The sequence below is a fragment of the Corylus avellana genome, chromosome 4, assembly GCF_965113065.1.
Source record: "Corylus avellana chromosome 4, dhCorAvel1.hap1.2, whole genome shotgun sequence".
Taxonomy (NCBI): domain Eukaryota; kingdom Viridiplantae; phylum Streptophyta; class Magnoliopsida; order Fagales; family Betulaceae; genus Corylus; species Corylus avellana.
In genome coordinates this window covers 6,807,790-6,825,326 of record NC_142493.1, presented here as the reverse complement: position 1 = coordinate 6,825,326, position 17,537 = coordinate 6,807,790, and the positions used below count along the sequence as shown (strand labels likewise).

Sequence of the window (17,537 nt, the reverse complement as noted above, 5' to 3'; positions counted from 1 at the left end):
GCCCCTAATTAATGGCGTTTGCCATCTAGGCGCCCTTAATTAGCTGGCAGGCGCCTATAATTAAGGGCCCTTGCCATCCAGACGCCCTTAATTAAGGGCACTTGGATGGCAAGCGCCCTTAATTAGGGGCACCTGCCAGCTAGTAAGGGTGTTTGGCTAGCAAGTGCGCCCCTAATTAAGGGCGCTTCCCAGCCAGGTGCCCTTAATTAGGGGCGCTTAAGGGCGCTTGGATAGCAGGCGTCCCAAATTAAGGGCACTTACCAGCCAGATGCCCTTAATTAGGTGCGCTTACCAGCCAATCGCACTTAATTAAGGCGCCCCTAATTAAGGGCGTCTGGATAGCAGACGTCCCGAATTAAGGGCACTTGCTAGCTAGGCGCCCTTAATTAGGGGCACTTGCCAGCTAGGCGCACTTAATTAGGGGCGCCTAGCTGGCAAGCGCCCCTAATTAAGGGTGCCTGGTTGGCAGGCACCCCTAACTAAGGGCGCCTGGATAGCAGGCGTCCCGAATTAAGGGCGCTTGCCAGCCAGACGCACTTAATTAACTAAATTGAAACGTGCCCTATTGGAATGTCCCGAATTAAGAGGACATTTTTCTGCGTAGGCGTTGCTAATTTTATTTTGTGTCATTTATACCATAATACGTCCCTATAAGGGGATGTTTTATTAAAGTGCCTATATTCCAAGCGTTAGTAAACTTTGTTTTTTTTGTAGTGTCACTTTCTCACACATATTTCTCTAAGCTTAAAAGTCACATACAAATGTGAGAAAATAAATGTGAAAAAGTGAAAAAGTAAAAGTGTGTATAATATTATTCTTTTAATTTAGTTTATTGTTGAAAATTGTCTCCGTTTTTCATCCATTTCTTACTATTTTTTATTATACTTCTTGTATTATATTTTTTGTTTCGAGTTTATCGTTGAAAAAGCCCACAATTTTTTCGGTATATATTTTCCTCTTTCCAAACTTTTTTGCCAATTTGGTGTAATGGATGACAGAATAGGATTGTTTAAGGGAAAAGTAAGCTCGGGCAATACAATTAAAGACAAGGAGTGGCTACAAACTGATTACTTTGATTGGAATTTGGAGTTTTACGAATCACATGGCTCTTCTTTTCTTTTGGGTAGGAAAAAAAGACAAAGAAACAGAAGGCTTTTAAATGCTGATTGAAGTAGATCTACCAACTTCCAAGCTAGCTTCAGATATGTTTTGATGATCTTCAAATTTGTTAGGTAGATTAGGTAAGATGATCACACATCGCTGCCACCTTACTGTTTTTATTTTATCTTTTTATTTTTGTTAAGATTTGAACCAAAGACTCACCTGGTATTCATTCATACATAGTTACATACCAGGTGACAACAACATAAGATATTCACCCCGCCCATTATTAGTACATTAATAAGCAGAATAAATAAAATTGTAGCATTAGTTAGTATACAAATTTAGAATCACATAATTAAATTATTTATGGTACGAGAAACCAATTTTGCAATTCTTACCCCCTTAATTAACCGGCTGTGAGAATAGAAGTGCGGAAGCGGAAGAAGATGCTGTAGAAGATATAGTAGTTGAAGATGTAGATGCCCTGCCTGAAGGGGCAACATAGGTTGGCACAGGCATCTTTGGTGCGAGATCAATGGGTAATGGAGCTTCAAAATCAAGCACATGGAGGGCTTTTCTTATCGAAGGCCGGAGACTGTAATCTGGGTGACCACACCATAGCCCCACGATCATCAATCGTTCCATTTGCTGCTCATCAAACTCTCCACACAATTTGGCGTCGGCTGCATCAAGAAGCTTTCCCCTTCCATAAAGCTCCCAAACCCACTCTAGTAAACTTATTTCGTCTTCTTTAGCCTTGGTTTCGATGGCTTTTCTTCCACAGGCAATCTCCAAAGTAACAATTCCAAAACTGTATATATCTGACTCCTTGCTAGTTCTGCCAGAGATGACACATTCAGGCGCCAAATAGCCCATTGTCCCGGCCAAAGCCGTGGTTTGTGATCCCTTTGCATGTTCAACCATTCTCGCTAAACCGAAATCCCCAAGCTTTGCGTTGAAGCTTGAATCCAACATGATGTTGCTTGACTTTATATCCCTATGCAGAACACATTGCTCCCATTCTTCATGCAAGTACAACAACGCCGATGCCAAACCTTGAGCAATGTTGTACCTCGTCGCCCATGTTAACAAGCTCTTACCTTTGAAAAGATGCGAATCCAAGCTGCCGTTGGGCATGAACTCATAAATGAGTAGCAGATCTTTGTTTTGATGACACCAACCAATGAGTTGCACTAGATTCTTGTGCCTCAGTCGGCTAATACTCTTCACCTCAGATGCATACTCCTTTATCCCCTGTCTAGACCCTCTTGACACCCTCTTGACAGCAACGTACAAATTCATTTCTCTTAAAAATCCTTTGTAAACCCCACCGAATCCACCTTCTCCAAGCTTGTTTTCCTCTGCAAAGTTATTGGTTGCACGAACCAATTCTTTGTAGGAGAATTTCTTTGGTCCTGTACCGCGTTCAAATTCATCGTCCATGGAAAGATCAAAAGCTAAATCCTGATCTCCTCCCCCTCTATCCCGATTGTTCTTCCTGTTCATAAGCCAAAACAAACCCAAACCCATAATTAAAAGGCATGCACCCACGCTCAGCCCCACAACCAAACCTATCTTGCTTGGCTGTGGTTGTGGATCTGTCGATTCAAAAGACCAGGAGCAAAGAATATGCAGCTCGGAAAGATGTCCTGTTCCAGCCGAGAAGCCAAATTCAACCCTTTCTGGTAAATAATCTCTCAAATCAACTATAGAAGAAAGATGCTGCTCTATTGGGATGTGATCATTACTACTGAATCCAGTGAAGCTGACACTTAAATTTAGTGTGCTTGAATCGTAACTAATAGTAGAATTGTATGTTCTGTTCTCCTTGATAACGCTATTCCATTTTGCCGTGTTCCGAGATGTCAGGTTGTTGATATTGATACCAACGTGCTCAAAAACTGGCGCCGGCGGATCCCATTCATTCCGGAAAGTATCAAATTCCACGGCAACGAATTTGTTTGCAGCTATGAAACTTGAGTTGTTCATCTGTTTAGTGCTCACAAGGCCAATGCCAGCGCCATCTGTTGGATCAGGTTCTGGGAAATGGGGGCTTGCGAGAAAGAAGGTTATCCCATCTGAATAATTTTCAGCACCTTGTGAAGTAATGATAAAGGAGAAGTTGGTTGTGAAGTTGGCGATTATCCTTGTATTCTTTTCCCAGAGATGCATGGTTTCGGAATACGTGGCACGACCCCAGTCGTCCACTAAATTTTGCGTGAGTCGGATCTGTGAACCTAAGATCTTAGCAAGTCCGGTCGTTGTTATAGCTTCGTTGTTGGTTTTAGAGAAATCGTTGTAGTTGAATGATAACGGAGATGCGCAGGGGATTATGAGAAAGAGGAAAATAGTTGTCATCCAGTGGAGAAGATGAAGAAGCAGCTTTTGTGGATGGAAAGCCATGGTTGGGTATGAATCTGTTTGTTGAATTTCTTCTTTGAAAAGAGAAAGGTCTGAGTAAGTGTTGGCCTCGTTTGCCATCTGCCCGGGCCGGCACTCTAGCTGGAACGGCACTGTTCCAGCTACAGTGCCAATTGACATTTGCAGCAAAAATTGACTTTTTCATATTATTATTATTTTTTAATATTAAAGCAAAATATTAAAAAAAAAAAAAAAAAAAAAATGAGGAGAAAGATGGGGTGGTTCCAGCCACCCCTTGGCCAAAATGGGGTGGCCGGATCACCCCATTTTTGGCCAAGAGCCACCCCCTGGCCGATCTGGGGGTGGTCAAACCACCCCCATGGCCAAGGGGGTGGTCTGGCCACCCTCTTGGCCAAAAAAATAAAAAAAAAGGATCGGGTGCATTTGGGAGTGGCCGGACCACCCCCAAGGGGCTGGGGGTGGTTTCGGCCACCCCATACGAGCTTCAACCTATGATTCACCTTTTTCTCTTAAATAAATCAAAACTACCGTGCAAGCAAGACAATATACAAAGATTCACATGAGTTGCATTAAAATAAAGATGTCTTGTAAAAATCCATACACTTGCTCATGGCTTATTTAAATTGACATTTCTTTAACTATGAACCAAACCTATGTGTTGTTTGATGAGGAAAACCCATGGCTTATTTAAACCGACATGTCATAGGCCTTGACAAGTCATTCACTAAGGTATTTTCAACTATTAATGCACATTCAAAGTCTAAATCTCTTTTGGAGATTATAGTACTATATATTGAAAATGAGAGCAATTGAATTTTAATCTCTTTTGGAGATTACAATTCAAAAATTGCTGTATCGAGACGATTTTTTGTTTTTAAATTATGATGTAAAAATTTAATTTTAAAAACATTGAAATTTTTTTTTTTTTTTTTTTTAAAAAAAATGAGAATCATTTTGAATAGGGGTGAAATTTAAAACCGCCTAACCGCAACCGCTAACCGCTAACCGTTATAACCGTTAACCGCTAACCGCCTAACCGCCTAACCGCTTTGAAAGCGGTTAGTAAACACCGCTAACCGCCTAGGCGGTTGCGGTTAGCGGTTAGTGGGTTTTGGAAATCCGCTAACCGCTAACCGCTACCCGCTAACCGCTTTTTTTTAAATATAATATATATTTATATATTATATATATATAATAACAATAAGTTGTGAGTTTATGAACTTTTTTTGGTTGATTGAAATAAGCCTCAAGCTTCAAGTTTAACCATATATGTTGGTTTTTTTGGTTGCCTGTGAGTTTATGAATTTGTTTGTGTTTTATTTTATTTCTATGTGTGAGTTTATGAACTTGCTTGTGAGTTTATGTATAAGACTACAAGTGAAGTGATGATTTTGTTGTAATTTTATTTGTATATTATATGATGTGTAGATTTGTAGATTTGTAGAAGGTGGCCAACAAGATTTTGGTATATAGAAATTTTTAATGCGAAAATGGCCATGGAAAGGGAAAAAAAAAAGTTTAAAATGAGAAAAAAAAATGTTTAAAGTGAGCCCAAAACCGGCCCAAACCCGGCCCAAAATCGGTCCAAAGAAAAAAGCCCAAAAAAGCCCAAAAAAGCGGTTAGAAAAAAAGCGGTTATTCCAAAGCGGTTAACCGCTAACCGGGCGGTTAACCGCCTAGGCGGTTAACCGCTACCCGGTTAGCGGAGGCGGTTAGTAAAATTTACTAACCGCCTAGGCGGTTGCGGTTAGCGGTTTTAGCCACTAACCGCTAACCGCAACCGCTATTTCACCCCTAATTTTGAAGTTTGGGAACTGAAGCCCCCAAACCCCTTTAGTAGTTTCCCCCATGCCGACACCATCAAGAGATTCAAATCTTGTTGCATTAGAGTATCTATGGAATTACGAGCCACTTTACCTATATATACACGAGACTATTAAAAAATTAGAGGGTTTTCATCTATTTTTTATTTATTAAAAATGCTTAAAATATTAACAAACAACTTAAATTTTTTAAGTTTTTTTATTAGTAATACTACACACACTCTCACTCTTTTACTCATTTTTCAACATTAATATTGGCTTTTAAAATCTCCATTAGATTAAAATCTAATAAAAATTTATCCAAAATTTAATAATGTTTTTAAAAAGTCACCTATAATTGTGGAGAAAAAAAAGAAAGAAGAAGAGTATGCCTTCTTCACAAATCATTAGCAAAATAAATTCAAACCTCATTTCATTTTTATATCACATAAAAAAAAAATTCAGCCATTTAAAAAAAAAAAAAAAAATCTTAAAAAGGGTTATCAAACACCACTAATTAGTGGGTTTTTGAAACTTCTCTCCATGACAACGTGGCATGAAAGGATGATGTGATATATAGCTTATAATGAAAGCGTGGCTTGACAACATGGCCGGCCTCATCGGTATCATGTAGTACTTCATTTGACATGGGACTATTTCAATTACGTATTTTTAAAGAGAAACGATATAAACGATATATATATATAAAAGCTAGAAATAGATCATGTAGTTCTTCACTCAAATTCAATGCATTTATGATTGATAAGTAAGTCTCCACAAATTTAGAAGCAAGTTGCGATGTGATAGATATAGATTTTCGCACTCAAATACAATGCATTTATGACCGACAAGTAAGTCTCCATTTTTTTTCAAACCAAGTAACACGTCAATCTTTGCTCAAAAGTTGTTCATATTGAAATGTCCAAAGTCTAATCCCTTGAAGTGGGCCTTTTTTGATCTCATTTCCATGCCTTGTGTTTCACGATAAGAAAGTTATTGCGTGCATTTCATAAGTTTTTTATTTTTTATTTTTAAAGCGTCTCATTATCTCTAAGCACGTGGCAATTTAAGTGCCTAACATGTAGCTGAGTTACCTTCAACCATTTTTTCTTCGCCATATTTCCACCATCATATTCATTTGAAGTGATTCGGCCAACCATATTTTTTCCAAACCAAGAAGCACGCCACTCTTTGTTGAAAAGTAGTTCATATTGAAATGTCCAGCTACAGAAATTCTAAAGTCATTATCCATTGTGTAGCAGGGCTTTTTTGATCAAATTTCCAAGTCCTTTGCTTCACGTCACGTTATCAAATATTTTGTATATTTGATAAACTTTTTATTTATTATTATGTTTTCTTACAGACGCGCCTTTACTATGGGCCTATGACATTTACCATGTAGCTGCAATACCTCAAATAAGTAAGGAGTGGATTGGGCACTCTCTTGGCCATATGTTTTTTTTTAGAGTGAGCCACTCTCGTTGTTATTTGAGATGTTTTGTGGCTGTCCCGATCAACTGAAAAATAAAAATTAAGAAGTGGCTGAATTACTGTCAATGGCCATAAGGTGGATTGGCCATCCAGATATAGTCGAAGAGGGCTGCCGAATAATTCCTTGGCCATTTGAAAGTGGTTCGGCCACCCCTCAACCAACTAAAGATAGTTGCTCACTTCTTTTTTGTTTAATTTTTAGTTTTTAAATTTTAATTTTTAATTTGTTAATTTATAAGAAAATTTTTCCGTTCTTAAAAATTTTAAGATTATTTGCCTTTCTATTGCCTTAGAGATAGTTACAAATTTTGATATATAGTTTAAATGGAGCATTGACTCTATCAATAATTTGAGGGACATCCACAATGAAGTAATTGTCTCTTCAACTCTCACGTGGGCGACTGGTTTGGTGGTGAAGATCCTCCGTTGACTGGGAAATCTCGAGCAGCACTACGGACTAGAATGATTTCCGAAATTGATCCGGAAATAATGCTGTTCAAAGGCACATTTATAATTATTTCCATATGAGTTTCGGAAATTATATACTTCTCCTAAGCACTAGCTCGAAGTCTCACAGCACGGTTGGCCAATTACATTCAATCACTATTTATCAAAAAAAAAATTTAACTCTCAATATTCTTATTTGTTGCATCATATGAATTCTTTTTTATTACTATTCAAATAAAAAAATCACTACAAAATAATTTTTTTTTTTTTTCATATATATATATTCACATTAATCAATTTTTGCTATAGTAACTTGGAACGAAATAGTAACAACACACCAATGCCAAATGGACCTAGCTTATGTATGCTCACAGCTGGCCTATAATCATCGCATAATGTTTTAATTAATGGTAGTAAAAAAATATATGAGAAGTACATATAATAATAATAATAATATTAAGAAAAAAAAAAAAAAAAAAAAAAACACATGTTGTCTCATGTACGTGACACTTTTCAATACTAGAATAGAAAAATTTTCTTACGATCCAATTTAGAGAAAAGATCTATTCTTTTAGGATGGATATAGGCCATATATACCTACCAAGATGGTAATAAAATGGTGCAAATGGCAAAGAGAAATGCTACCAATTTTTTTTGGAAACAGAAAAACTGCAAACTACGTTTCTATAATACTGTTGATGTGCATTTGGCAAACAGTTTTAAAAACTAAAACAAGTCATGAAAATGAAGAACACCGAAAAAAACTAAAATCTGGAAACAATTTAATGCATGTTTCCAAAAATAATTTTAAATTTGGTTAGTGTAAATTTTTCAATGGCAAATGCAAATAGCTATAGATATGGCAGTAACGCATTCGTCCTTAGCTTGTTAAGCATTGATCTTTCTTAGGAGTTAGGACTAGAGAAAGTATTTATGCTTCGCTTGTTTTGAAGAAAATATTTTTTGTTTGAGAATATTTTTAAGAAAATTATTTTTCAAGAAAACATTTCCCTTTGAAAATATTTATTGGTGTTTGGTGTATAGTACTGAAAATTATAAATATTTTTTTTTAGGGAAAAATATAAAATGACCGCTCAAACTATCAGTCATTTATAATTTAGCTCCATAATGTTTAAAATATAATAAAGTAACCCCCAAACTACCAACAAGTTGCAATTTGGTCACTCCGTTAGTCAGCACCGTCAAAATGGATGGAAAAGTAAAAACGACGTCTTTTTGTTGAGGTATAAAGTTACTAAAATACCCTTTTAGGAAAAAAAAATCAAATTAAAAAAAAAAAGCCCACTAAATATTGTCGTTTTGCTTTAAAAAAAAAAAACCCCTTGCACGACAACTATATGAGACTTCCGTCTAGCATTAAAGTACTCGTCTTCTTCATTAGGAACACTCCAGTTCGTCCCTTCCCAAAACGACAGTCCAGTTCCGCCCAATCTTTAGACCCATAATTGAAACCTAAAACTAACTCTTTAACAAACTAAAACTACAAAAGTGGACCAAAAAAAAAAAAAAAGAAACAAAATTGATATTGTAAGTTTGAAGTGCATATGTGTTTAATCTTTTGTTAGTTTTTGGCATCTAGAAGTCACCCATCATCCTCGTTTGTGTACCCTTGTTCTGATCATGTGCATGATTGATGTTGCCTATGAATCTAAACAGTGTGCTCAAAATTTTTTTGCCCCATTTTGTAGCATGCACAATCTTCTGTTTCAGATAATGGAATTGTCTGTGTGTAGCATGCACGTACAAAACATTTTCTGAAATAGTCCTCTGTTCGCAATTTTTGGGTGTGTATGTTCAAAATTTTGTAAATTTACATAAAAGTTGTATGAGACTTGGAAGAAATACTTTCGGCCTTGTGTCCATCATTACTTATTAGAATGAGACACCACTTTCATTTGGGCGTGTATATATGTTCCACACCCATATCAATTTGGGCATCAAAGAAATGCAGAAAAGTTCATAGTCAATCTTACAATACACACAATAAATTAGTTAAATAATGCATTTAATTGTTGAGAAATCGCTTCTTAAATACACTAAAATCATCAAATTTCTTTTCTTTTTTCGAGAACTCATTGGAGATCAAATAATGCTTATGAAAACAATGTTCATGACTCGCAAAACTTCAATATGAAAGATTGAGGGAACAGGCGTGTAGACTGGGAGCGAAGGTTGAAACTTCAATATGAAAAGATTGGTCTATCCCAGGCGTGTGGAGTGGGACAGACCAACTTTTTTGTGTTGACGTTGAATGTCATGTTCATGACTAGTACGGTGGATTCTTGAAGATTATATTATTAAATTACTTTTTTAACTTTTCTATCACAAAAATTAAATTATATTTTCATAGTTATATCACATTAATAATTTTTTTATTGATATTCAAACAAAAAATACATGACAAAACTCTTTACCAAATATGCATTTTTATTCCTAATATTCGGCAATAATGTGTGAGTATAATTAATATGATATGTTGGAATAACACTATAATATAATTTTTTTATGTAAGTTATTAATATGATAAATACATGAAAACAAAGAATAAAACAACATTAAAACAAGGAAATAAAATACAAGGGTAGGGAGCCCTTAACAGTCATCGAAGTACAGTCAACACAGTGCCAATTTAAAAAAAAAAAAAAAAAAAAAAAAAACCTAGAAATGGGCTAAAATATAATTGGCTTGATCCGATGGATGGTTGGCTTATAAGCCAAGAAAAGGGTTGTAAAAGATCGATAATTTTTCAGTGAAAAAAAAAAAATGGTAGTAAGGGACATGGTAGGTGCACCGGGAAAGAGGAAAACGGGCAGCGGCTAGACACTTAGAATGGTATTCATCCAACAAGTCGAGATCGAACACACATTTTATTGTTCGGCTCAAATATCTCATAAACGAGCTAGTCCTGGAATCTTAAAGTTCAGCTCAATTTGGCTTGCATTACAACTAGGGGTGTAAAATTACCCTAGTTGCTCGTGTACTCAGCATGGTTAAACTCAATTTGGTCTTGGTTCAATAATAAATGAGTTGTTCGTAAACACAATAATATGTTCGAATATTAAACGATATATATTCGTATAAATTCGGCTCAATTTAAATAAGCTTGTATAAACTTATATAATTTTACTTAAGATCGTAACCCAGTTGTTTACTAATAAAAAGGTTTTATCCTCTGTAATTTCACATCAAATATGATGTTGACAAATTTTTTTGGAATAGTTTCTTCACAGTTTTTGCACATTATCCTCCCCACATTACAAAAAAACCATTTTTTAATGACAGGCGTTTTCTGACGTGTTCTAGTGTTCGACACGTCAGAAAATTTTTCTGACGGGTCGTTTCTGACGCGTGTCGAGTGTCAGAAACATAGGTGTCAGGAAAAAAAATTTCCTGACGTGTGACTAGGCAACACGTCAGAAAATTCTGACGTGTTACCCACTCACACGTCAGAAAATTTTTCTGACGTTGCATTTTTGCCACGTCAGAATTTTTCTGACGTGTCATCCACGTCAGAAAATTTTCTGACGTGGTAATTCTGACACACGTCAGAAAATTAAAAAATTAAATAAAAATTAAATACTTTTTTTTTTTAATTTTTTTTTTCTGGAATTTTTAATTATTAATTAATTAAATTATTATTTTTTTTTTCTTTTGAATTCCTCTTCACGCACGGCAGCTCCCTCACGCTGCCGTACGTGCAGATCTGTGTTTCTCGATCGAGAAACTCAGATCGATCTGATCTGCACCATGGTGAGAGCTGGAGAAAATTTTCTCCAGCTCTCATTTTTCTCTCTCTCTCTTCAAAAAATCAATCTGAAAAACCCTGAAAATCTTCAAAATCGATCTTCTCCTCTTCTTCTTCTTCTTCTTCTCTTCTCCTTTTTTTTTTTTTTTCTTTTTTTTTCTTCTTCTTCTTCTCTTCTCCTTTTCTTTTTCTTCGATCTGCTGCATGCTTCTCAATTTTTCCCCTTCACCTTTTGTTTCTCTTCATCCTCCAGAGGTGCCGTGCAGACTGCAGAGAAGCAGCTGGGAAAAAAAAATGTGCTGCAGGGAGATTGAGACAGGAGAGAGAATGTGCTGGGAAAAAAAAATGAAGAGGTAAAAAATAATAAGTGGGAAAAAGTTGAGGGGGGAAATAAAAAGAGGGAAAGAAGTTCAAAATCCCGCCTAAAGGGGGCCAATCGAGGTAATTTCCTGACGTGCCAAGTGTCGCACGTCAGAAATTTCTGACGTGCGACACTTGGCACGTCAGAAAATTATATATATATATTTATATATAATATATATATATATATATATATATATATATATATATATATATATTATATATATAATTTTATATTTTATATATATAAATATATATATAAGAAATTTTCTGACGTGCCAGGTGTCGCACGTCAGAAATTTCTGACGTGCGACACCTGGCACGTCAGGAAATAAATATAAAATTAAATATATATATATATATATATATATATATATATATATATATTAGTTTATATTTATAAATATACATATCTGATTATATATATATATATACATATATATAGCATTCTGACGTGGTGGTTTGCCACGTCAGAAATTTTCTGACGTGGCAAATTTTGCAACGTCAGAAATTATATCATTTTTTAATTTTTCAAATTTGTAATATTTTTCTGACGCTCCAACATTTAAAACGTCAGAATTTTCTGACGTGTCTGAACAGACACGTCAGGAAAATTTTTTCTGACGTTTTATATATAACACGACAGAAAATTGCTGAGGTGTCAAAAAATTTACACTGTAGCACACGTCAGAAAATGCCATTTTTTTTGTAGTGCCATATGGCTTTCCCCAAAAAGTGGAAGCAACTTATTGGGGAACTGTATCATATGGGTCAAGTCTCAACAGCTAAATGAATTGGGTGCCAAAAGGGTAACTTTATTTAAAAGCCAATGCTGTTTCGGATTGGATTCATGAACCCACACTAATCATGATTGGATTCATGAACCCACACTATTTATATAATTTTAGTAATATTTTGTATTGATATTGTTTATTTCATAAAGAAAAAAAACAAAAAGACAATAAAAATTTCTAACCTTCACACACACACAGTTCTTGCTAGAATGTCAAGGTGATCTTTTGAGAGAGAAAGTGAGAAAGCTGGGAAGAGCATCTTTGGAAAGCTAGGTACTCTGGAGGGACACGTGGCTTGATTCTATACGCTAGCAGCGAGTACAGTTTTCGGATTGGATTCATGAACCTACACTAATCCACCTCCATTTCATGATCCTAATTATTTAACGGCGACTTTGATGTGTGATAAGAATAATTATCTGATGTAAATGATTATTTTGAGACAAATAATTATTTCTTAATTTATGGCACAGCCTTTTCCTAATGGATAATAGGAATGGCTATTCTTTTTTATATTCTTCTATTTTCATTAAAAATTATTTATTTTTATTATGGAATAGTAATTCTGCGTACGAAATGTAGCCTAAGGGTAATTTGGTTTCAAATCCTTTTCTTGTTAAAGAATTAGAATAAACATACCATAAGTAAAGAAGGTTAGGGAGATGAAAACTGTTTTCAGGAGTTTTTTTTTTGTTTTTAGTTTGAAATTATGTTTTGATGTGACATAAAAGTAAAAATTGTTTGTGTTTTTTTTATAGCAAAAAATTAAAATTGGTTTTCATGGCAACAAATATGGGAATATATATTTTACCCCCCAAAGTATCACTACTATTGCATTTAGCCCCTACAATTCCATGTTATTTCAACTTTTAGTGCACATTATTTAGTGTGTGATGTGTATCTTTGATTACATTGATTCATTGAATCAACATTTTGTCCAGTTGTCAATAGTCATGAGGTGGTTGAGCCACCTTCTATGTCTTTAGAATACACGCCAAACCACTCCCATAGCCATTGGAGGTGATTTGGTCACACCTAATAGTTTGAAAGTGGTTTTGGCTTCACTAGAAGTAATTAATTGGAAAAAGTACACTTTACCCTTTCAAAGTTATTTTTTTTACAATTATTTTAGTATTTTATTTGTTAAAAGAATATGGGTATTATACAAAAAAAAAAAAAGGTTGGCCTTTTTTATACATTTTGGTAATTTTGGGGGCTACTTTAGTACCTTTTAAATATTGAAGACTATATTGCAAACGGCTAGAAATTTAATGGGCTTTTTTTAATATTTTTTTTCCATAATTTATTTTAATTGTTTTTGAAACCCGCGAGCCATTGTTGAATTGTCAAATTTGAAAACAGGGGCTAATATTGGTAAGCGGCGCGTTAAGATGGTTAGATGGACGGTTGAACACTTGAACGTAATTACATCGCATTAGACTGAATTTCAACCTACTACAAACGTTGAATTGTCCTCTTGCCCGTGAGTTGGATGACTTGATCTTCAGCCAAACTGGTGAAGTTGAAGGATCGATAAAGCACTAGTAAAATGGGCGTAGTGGTGAGAAGAAATCGGTGACCATATATTAAGAGATAAAAGAGGATTAGAGGGTTTGGAAATGGGAAATATTGTTTGATTTTGAATATTTTAACAAGACATGAATGATTGGAGAAATTGCATATTAATTAAAAAGATTATTAATTAAGTTTTAGAATCTTTGGGCGTTTAAAACAACATTTCTCAACATTTAAATGGGCATTTGTTAGTATTTTAGACTGCCAGTACTTGTAACAATTCTAAATTATTATCTTGAATGCTTGTACTTTTTTTTTGTTTGTTTGTCTATATATGATGTTATTATGATTGTGATGTTCAATTAATCCATTACAAGTTCACAATTTGGGACAGTTAACATGTATCGTAGGAAATTAATATTTAGGGTAGAAAGCATACACGTGTATATCATTTACACTCTAAAAGAATTTGAGCATTGATTAAACTAAAATGTAAAATGAAACACAAAGAAGTGATAATGTAGGGTAAAAATTGAACACCTAATCAAACCATAAGAATTCCAAATTAACTGTACCTTTGACAAATTTAGCACGTATGAAAAAAGTGATGTAGATGGAGGAGTTGCAACGTACGAGGCAGATGGTGAGGAATTAATTTGTGTAACTATTTGCTTGAACATGGATTCTATCTTACCCCATAATCAGAAGCAATATTAGACATAGAGAGTGACATTGAAGTTGGCCTATTCACTACTGGAGCAAGATGTGTTGTTCTTGGCATATTTGATGGGAGAATAGGCAATGGAGCCTCAAAATTGAGAACATGAATTGCTTCCCTTATTGAAGGCCTAAGGTTTGGATTAGGGTGAGAACACCAAAGCCCAACAATCATCAACCGCTCTATTTGTTGCTCATCAAAATCTCCACCCAACTTTGGGTCTGCTGCTTCAAGTATCTTTTCAATTACATAGAGCTCCCAAACCCACTCCACCATGATTACTTGGTCTTCAGGGGCGTTGGGCTTGATTGGTTTTCTTCCACAAGCAATTTCCAAAGCGACAATTCCGAAACTATAGACATCTGACTCCTTGCTAGCCTTACCGGTCGTAACACATTCGGGAGCCATATAGCCTATGGTGCCGGCCAAAACAGTGGTTTGTGACCCTTTCAGGTGGTCAACAAACCTAGCTAGCCCAAAATCCCCAAGTTTGGTATTAAAGTTTGGATCAAGCATAATGTTGCTGGATTTTATATCCCTATGCACCACGCACTGCTCCCATTCTTCGTGCAAGTAAAGCAATGCAGACGCCAATCCTTGAGCAACGTTGTACCTCGTTGCCCATATCAATAGGCTTTCTTCTTTAAAAAGATGTGAATCTAAGCTTCCATTGGGCATGAACTCATAGATGAGTAAGAGTTCTCCTCTTTCATGGCACCAACCAATAAGCTGAACCAAATTCTTATGTCTCAATCGACTAATGATTTTTACTTCTGATGCATACTCCTTTATTCCTTGTTTAGACCCTTTTGACACCCTCTTAACAGCAACAAAGGAGTTTGAGTCCCTTAAAAATCCTTTATAAACCCCTCCAAATCCTCCCTGACCTAGCTTCTCTTGATCATTGAAATTATTGGTGGCCTGAACCAATTCTTTAAATGAGAACCTCTTTCGTCCTGTTCCCCTTAGAAAGTCTTCATCCATGCACCTATCAAGGGCAAGTTCCTCTTCTGAGTCACTCCTATTCCACTTCCAAAAGGAAAATAGAATTAAAGCAAACCCACCAAGCAAAAAAGATCCACCAACACCCAACCCCACAGCTAATCCTAACATGTTCCTTTGCCCTGCCGGTGCCACTATTGGTTTGGTTCTAATATCTTTCAAACTTGAACTAAAATCCCATGTGCGAATTGTATAGATTGCAGAATAACCTCCTGTTGCGGCTGAGAATCCAAAAGTTACCCATTCAGGTAGGTGATCTCTCAAATCAACAATATGATAAAGGGATTGCCATTCAGTAGGATTGTTTATGAGACCAGTGAAGAGAACACTCAAATTATGAGAAATAGAATTATAACTAATCCGAGCTTCATTAATTCTACCCTCAATAATAGAATAATTACCCCCCCGCCACGACACATTAACTACAGATAATGTGGAGTTTATGTCAATACCTACATGTTCGCCAGGCGGATCCCATGTGTTTGAAAAGATGTCAAACTCTACCGCAACAAAATGGTTGTTCGTCGCGTTTGTTGGGCTGTCATCGTTAGTGAGACCGAAAGCGCTACCTTCCGTGGACTGGAGAGGAATTGTTGACTCATTAGGTGCTAGGAAGAATGCAAACCCATGTCCATAATCAGTTGAATGTTGAGAATCAATGACAAAGGAGAAATGGGCAGTGAAATCTGTGAGGTTTTTGGATGTCTTGTCCCACAGGTACATGGGACTGGAATATGTGGCTCGACCTATATGAGATGTTCGACGGAAAGGGCCGGTGAGTTGGATGACTTTAGCTTCGTTGTTACGGACAGCTGATCTCTCATATGTTATATTTTTGTCATCTGAAGGCAGGAAACTGGTGAAGTTGAAGGATAAAGCACTTGTAAATTGGATTTGGCTTAGTGGGGAGAAGAAAACGGTGACCATGAAGAAATAAAAGAGGATTAGGGGCTTTGGAAATGGGAAATGTTTGTTTTTAAAGTTGTAAGAAGCCATGATTGGAACTTGGAAAGGAGGTTGGGTCTGAGAAGAAATTGCAGATTGTAATTAGAGAAGCTAGAAATAGATATAAATTTAGAAACAAATTGCGATGTGATGGATATAATTTTGCACAAATTTAGAAGCAAGTTGCGATGTGATACATATAAATTTCCACACTCAAATTCAATGCATTTATGATTGACAAGTAAGTCTCCACTTTTTTCCAAACCAAAGTAGCACGCCAAGCTTTTTTTTCCAAAGTAGTTCATATTGAAATGTCCAAAGTCTAATCCCTTGAAGTGCATGGGGCCTTTTTTGGTCCCATTTCCAAGTCTTGTGTTTCACGACAAGAAAGCTACTGCGTGCATTTCATAGGATTTTTATTTTTTTACATGTGACAAGTAAGTCTCCATTTTTTTCCAAACCAAGAAGCACGCCAAGCTTTGCTCAAAAGTTGTTCATATTGAAATGTCCAACTACAGAAATTCTAAAGTCATTATCCATTGTGTGGCTTCACGTCACGTTATCAAATATTGTGTATATTTTATAAACTTTTTTTTTATTATTATTTATTTACTATTATGTTTTTTTTACGGAGGTGCCTTTTTTGTGGGCCTATGACATTTAATAAGGAGTGGATCGGGCACTCTTCGTTGGCCATATGTTTTTTTTAGAGTGAGCCACTCTGGTTGTTATTTGAGATGTTTTGTGGCCACCCCAATTAATTGAAAAATAAAAATTGAGAGGTGGCTGAATTACTTTCAATAGCCATAAGGTGGATTGGCCATCCAGATAAAGTCGAAGGGGGCTGCCGAATAATTCCCTGGCCATTTGAAAGTGGTTCGGTCACCCCTCAGCCAACTAAAGATAGTCGCCGACGTCTTTTTTGTTTAATTTTTAGCTTTTAGTTTTTAAATTTTAAATTTTTATTTTTTAATTTATAAGAAAAATTTTCTGTTATTAAAAATTTTAAGATTATTTGCCTTTCTGTTGCCTTAGAGATAGTTGCAAATTTTGATATATAGTTTGAATGGAGCATTGACTCTATCACTAATTTGAGGGACATCCACAATGAAGTAATTGCCTCTTCAACTCTCATGTGGGCGGCTGGTTTGGTGGTCAAGATCCTTTGTTGACCGGGAAATCTCGAGCAGTACTACGGACTAGAATGATTT

The 17,537-nt window shown here is 35.8% G+C and overlaps 2 pseudogenes across 1 annotated transcript; both read right to left on the bottom strand.

Moving 5' to 3' along the window:
• Positions 1-1,450: 1,450 nt before the first annotated feature.
• On the bottom strand, positions 1,451-3,510 carry LOC148586213 (L-type lectin-domain containing receptor kinase IX.1 pseudogene; annotated as a pseudogene).
• Positions 3,511-14,146: 10,636 nt separating this feature from the next.
• LOC148586212 (L-type lectin-domain containing receptor kinase IX.1 pseudogene) lies at positions 14,147-16,430 on the bottom strand (annotated as a pseudogene). The gene is made up of 2 exons (XR_015911891.1): positions 15,834-16,430; positions 14,147-15,602 (listed from the first exon to the last, which is right to left on the bottom strand). The product of XR_015911891.1 is annotated as an L-type lectin-domain containing receptor kinase IX.1 pseudogene (transcript).
• Positions 16,431-17,537: the final 1,107 nt, after the last annotated feature.